Raw genomic sequence first — 6,284 nt, forward strand, 5'->3', positions numbered from 1 at the left:
AGGGTGGAGAGATAAGTGAGAGGCTTCAGGTATGCATCAGACCAGTTACCATAGCTGATGAAGCAAAAGCCATAACCTGCCGATATGAGATCATGTGGTATGGATGGAATAACTCAATAACGTGGGTACATTACAAGCTACACTGCTGAAGGCTGTTGAAAGAGCTGAAGACTGTTGAAAACATTTATGTAGTTTGGAATCAGCACTCCAAAAATTTGAAAATTACACAACACCAGGTTATAGTCCAACAGGTTTAATTGGAAGCACACTAGCTTTCGGAGCGATGCTCCTTCATCAGGTGATTGTGGAGGGCTCGATCGTAACACAGAATTTATAGCAAAAATTTGCAATGTGATGTAACTGAAATTATACACTGAAAAATCACCTGATGAGCCTTTCATCTGTTAGAATACCGTGATAGTTTCACTTCTTTCATGTGTAAATCACCAAACCTTTTTTTAAAAAGGTTGCATTCTCGGGTTAGCTGTTAACAATGGTGATAGCTAGACAATATGTTGAAGGTGTTGGCCCCCCTGTGTTCTCTGTCTATGACCTGATGTTTAGATTGATTCTAATCTAAAAAGTGAGATAACAGAGTTTTACATAAATTCATGCAGTTTTTGAGCTCAGAGTTCTACATGAATGTATGCAGTTTTTGAGCAAAGTGCAATGTAACTCTGCAAGAACAAATTCACCCCACAAAATGTGTGTGTGCACGTGGGTCTTTGTCTGTGTGTGTGTGTCTGTCTGGGGTGGGGGTTGTGAGTGTGAGAAAGTGTGTGTGTGTGTGTAGTGAATGCAGAGTGTCTTAAGTCTGTGAGGGGATGCATGTGTGCATGTGGGAGTGTGTGTGTCTATAAGGGTGTCTGTGTGCGCGTCTGTGCGTACCTGTGTCCGTGTGTGTGTTTGTGTATGTAGGAATATCTGTGTGTGTGTAGTGCAATGGTGATCACCTGTAATGTGACATGAATCCAAGTCCCGGTTGAGGCCCTCCCTATGGGTACCGAACTTAGCTATCAGCCTCTGCTCGGCCACTTTTCTCTGCTACCTGTCCCGAAGTCCACCTTGGAGGATGGTCACCCGAAGGTCCGAGGCTGAATGTCCTGGACCACTGAAGTGTTCCTCAACTGGGAGGGAACCCTCCTGTCTGTTGATTGTTGCGGTGCCCATTCATCCGTTGTTGTAGCCTTTGTTCGGTTTCCCCAATGTACCATGCCTCCGGGCATCCTTGCCTGCAACGTATAAGATAGACAACGTTGGCTGAGTCACGTGAGTACCTGCCATGTTCAAGGTGGGAGGTGTTCCCACGCGTAATAGTGGTATCTATGTCCACAATCTGACACGTCTTGCATCGTCCACCGTGACAGGGATGTATGGAATTGTCCTGAGAGCCGGGAACAAGGCCTACAAAGGACCATATCCTCTGTAAAGATATAAAAGATCACCTCACCATGAAATAATCCACAAATTAGATCCAAGGTCAAACATTCTCAAATGAAAGATGTAGCACACTTTCATATCTGAAGCGAGTGCATTCTGTCCAGATGGCCTAAATTTGTGAAATCAGAGACTAGCAGCAAAATGGGGGAGTGGTAAAGGTAAAATATTTATATGCATGTTTGTCTGTTGTGTTAATTTTGGGAGTATGTCATATAAAAAAAATTATTCTGAAAGATTTAATGTTCAGGCAACATTAAGCTCCACTCATTCTTTTGCTCATGGACACCTTGTGGGTAGGGGGAAGAGTGTTTTACACACACAGGATGTTCTACACAACATCTGTTCCTACCTAGAAGGACAAAGTGACATTGACATTTGGGACAGCCAACAGTGGTTCATTGATCAAAATTGATTTTAATCTCTCAAAAGATTCTTTGCACTCCCTAGCACTTCTTTCACAGCAGATCTGTCAATGGAACAGCTATACTGCTGAGACTCAGAACAAACTTGTAGAAACTGCACATTTCCAAGACCTCAATATTTCTGGTTTGGTCTTAGGGACAATGAACTCCACCAGTGCTTGTACTTTTGTTGTTGTTAGCAACACTTGCCTTTACCCTACAGTCTGCCCTTGGTCAGTTCCTCACTTTTGTGCAGACTCACCTTTGGCAATGTTTGTCACCAAATCAGTCCACTGTAATGATCTAAACATAGTCTCTAGTTGTTCCAGAGCCTCCTTCCAAGCATCACTGGATATCAACACATCAAGGTTAACCACACAGTCAGGAACACTAGCTACTACATGGTTCATCAGTATCTGGAAAGTTGCCAGTGTATTTCCTTTTAGCCCAATTGTTATCACTCAGTATTGGAAAAGACTCTCTGATGGGACAAATGCTATTATTTTTCTAGCTTCAAATGTTAATATCTTTTTAACAAATCTCTTATGGTAAGAAATGTGGCAGTGCCAACTCTATCAATACAATCTTCCAAACAAGGAGTTCTATAGGAATCTACATTTGTTACTGTATACACCTTTCTGTAGTCTATGTAGAATCTGATTGAAGGCTTAAGCATTAATATGATTGTGAAACTCCAGCTGTTTTGATTAGATGGTTATACTGTTTTACAGAAGATTTTCCTACATCCACTTCATGTATGGCTCTTTGGTTTATCTTGACATACTCCTTATTGTGGCGATCATGTTAAGGTTACTCACTGTCCTCCATCTGAATATGATAGGATGGTATTCACCTTTCCTAAGAGTTCTGTGTTAGTTAACAAGATTATAGGAAGTTCAAGTTGGGAATTATTTCGGCTTCCTTCTGCCTCATCATCTGTATCCCTCTAAACAGTGACATTGCTTTCTGTCACAGTTGATTCTTTTTCTGGAGTGTCATCTAAATAATTTTACTTTGCTAAACCTTTTGACCACTCTATATGAATCTTTTACTTGCACCCTACCAAGGCAGTGATACAAATACATCAACACCTGGTTGAAATGTACAGTTCTCGTCATGCTTGTGCACCCATTTCTTCATAGTTGTTCATGAAGCTTTAAAGGGTTCCAGAGTAACTTGTCTGCCTCTTGACGAGCTACTCCCAGAACATGGATTTGTAATCCAACATGGAAGATTCATCTGAAGACGTCTTACTGGACATGAAATATTAACTCTCTGTTTCTCTCTCCACGATGCTGTCATATCTGATTTTCACCAGTATTTTTGGTTTTTGTTTAAATTTCAGATTTCCAGTATTCACAACACTTTGCTTTCTTTATTAAAGAAAGTTTGTTGCTCTGTTCCCAATACTTGCCTTTAACTAACTTCAAGGGCCTCTTACAATATGTCCATAAATTAATTCAAAAGGACTGAAACTGCTGGACTCATTCAGTATGCCCTGAGTGGCAAACAAAAAGAATTTGGGGATATTCATGATAGTTTGCCCTGATCATCGTTTAGAGGGTTTGATTATATCATTCTAAAGACCCTTGGATTTGTGAATGGTATGCTGAGATTTTTAATTATGTTACACCCAGATATGACTTCCTGCAAAATTTTAGACATAAAATTGGAACCTTGATCTAACTGGATCTCAATCAGTAATTCATACTCAGTTAAGTTTCCTACCTTCCCTACCTTGGCAGAAATTGTTCTCAAGGGATTGATCTTTGGGAAGACAAGTAGCCACAAAAGTGAGGAAATACTGGTGTCCCACATCTTGAGATGCAATGATCCCACATGGTCTACCAAAAACGTACCAAATGGATCCTCAAAAATAGTATGGGAACTGGAGGTGTCAGTTTGTTTGCAGGTTACAGCTTTCGCACAACTTGGCATGTATGGTACATTTTACAAAACCATAACATATCCTTGTGAAGACCAGGCCAGTAAAACCTTTGACTTACACATGCTTGATTCTTTCAGATCCTACCTTCTGCTGTAGGTATTTCATGGTCTATCCTTAATCTCTCCTGATGATGGTTTGGGCAGCACACTATCTGGTAAGTCACCATCCACTCTTCATCTGTAAGCCTGTGAGCAGATCTCCACTTCATCAGACTCACATTTAAATATAGTGGCCTTCTGGAATTCCCCCTTCAATTTCAGCTCTATTACATGCACAAACTGGGTCACATGACCTCTCTCTGAAAGTATTGTAGACTTAGGGATACCTGTTGAGCATCTTGTGTTCTTTGCAACTGCAACATTTTCCCTGCATCAACTAGTCTCCTTTGTTTTGTGAAGGATTCTTTCCAGACAGTCCAAGACACATCAATATGTCCAATCAATTAATCAATATTCCAGATAAGACATCTTAGTCATGCAAGAAACTCTGGATTCATTTCTCATTCCTTTCCTTCTTGGACGAATGAGTCTATCCTTTACTCAAATTCTTAATTACTACTCAGGGTGACCTGTTTAATCGGCCTACTAACTCTCATCTTCGCACCCCATTTAGACAAATATTCTCAAGCAAGATCTACAAAAGGTTAATTTCTTTTGACAAGACTCATCTGCTGAATGCAGATTTTGATCTTCCACAGCAAGAATTGTACTCCTTATACAAGTCAAGATAAACCATGGCCTCCACCACTTTGCCCACAGTGAAAACCCCCTATGTACTTGCAGAGAGATATAAATGTTGCTACATACAGGTTTAGAACATCCTCTACAGATTCAGTAGTACATCTATCATCTTAAACTAAACAACTAAATAAGCCGAGGGGCCCATTCCTATGCTGTACTGTTCTATGTAAAGAGGCTATTGCTTGGTTCTGAAGATCTGCATTTACAATGGCCAGATTCCATTAATAAGGATCATGCTTTGGATGAAGCTCAATCCACATCCAGTTATTTGGTATAGGACCTGCACTGAATGATTTCCTTATGTAACTTTTGGTTTCATATACCTTCCATATGCTTTTGATATGGAGGATCACCCATTAAGAAAGTCAAATGCAGAAGGTTTTGTCAAATTGTATAATTGGAGTCATAGCATTAATTGATCTAGCCATAAATATTGCACTATGACTGATGAATTTGACTTAAAAATAAAACAAAGAACTGTGGATGTTGATCTGAAACAAACAAAGGCTAGAATTGCTGGAGAAACTCAATTGGTCTGGCAGTGCCTGTGAAGAAAGGAACAGCATTAGCGTTGAGTCCGTGACCCTTCTCTGGAACTGATAGTCCCTAGGAAAAGGGGATATTTAAACTGATGACAGGATGGTGATGGAGGGTTGGTGGAGGAGTGAATGGATAGTTGGAGAAGAAACCCACAGAATGTGTGTGTGAGAGTGTGAGTGTTGTGAGGAGAGAGAGAGAGAGAGAGAGAGAGAGAAATAAAGTGGACAGACAAAGGGGTTGTTGACAGCAAGCTAGGGAAGAAGAAAAGCTGCACTGAAAGCAACTCATTTCACAATCGGGCCTGAATGTTGGGCTGGGTATTCATCATGAAAGGAGGCGATCAGATCCTAAAATGGTTAAACTCGATATTGAATCCTGAAGATTGGAAGATCCCAAGCGGAAGACTGTTATCCCAGCCTGCATTGAGCTTTGCTGGAGCACTGCAGCACATCTGAGACAGAAATTGTGGACAGGGAACAAAGATAGTGTATTGAAGTGGCAGATGATTGGAAGCTCAGGGTCCTTATTACAGACAGAGCGTAGGTGTTCTGCAAAGCTGTCCCTCAGTCTATGTTACATCTTCTCAGTGTAGAGGAGACCACATTGTGAGCAGCAAACACAGTAGACTAGATTGAGTGAGTGCACATAAATTACTACTTAATCTGAATGAAGAATCTGGACTCTTGGATAGTGGGGAGATAGGAAGTAAACAGGCAAATCTTACACCTTCTGCAATTGCAGAGGAAGGTGCTCTGGGGAGGTTTAGGAGTAGAGGAGTAGTGGACTAAGGTGTCCTGCAGGGAACAGTCCCTGCAGAATGCTGACAAGGAAGGGAAGGGGAATATATGTCTGGTGATGGTATCCCATTGGAGGTGGATGAAATGGCAGCTTATGATTCCTTGGATATGGAGACTGGTGAGATAGAAATTGAGGACCAGAGGGACCCTATCATTGTTGATTTCATGTATCCCATGTCTATTATCACTCCATCCCAGGTCCTGTCATGAAATAGGTTGCTTTCAGCACAGCATAAATGCTACCTTTTCCTAGCTGCTATCACTTCTGATGAAGGGTCATTAGACTCAAAACATTAATGCTGTTTTTTCTTCACAGATGCTGCCAGACTAGCTGAGTTTCTCCAGCAATTTCTGTTTTTATCTGTGAAATTGGCAAATGTTTTTACCATTCTTTCAGGCAAAATTAAAATAACCTATT

The sequence above is a fragment of the Chiloscyllium plagiosum genome, chromosome 9 (genome assembly GCF_004010195.1).
Source record: "Chiloscyllium plagiosum isolate BGI_BamShark_2017 chromosome 9, ASM401019v2, whole genome shotgun sequence".
NCBI lineage: Eukaryota > Metazoa > Chordata > Chondrichthyes > Orectolobiformes > Hemiscylliidae > Chiloscyllium > Chiloscyllium plagiosum.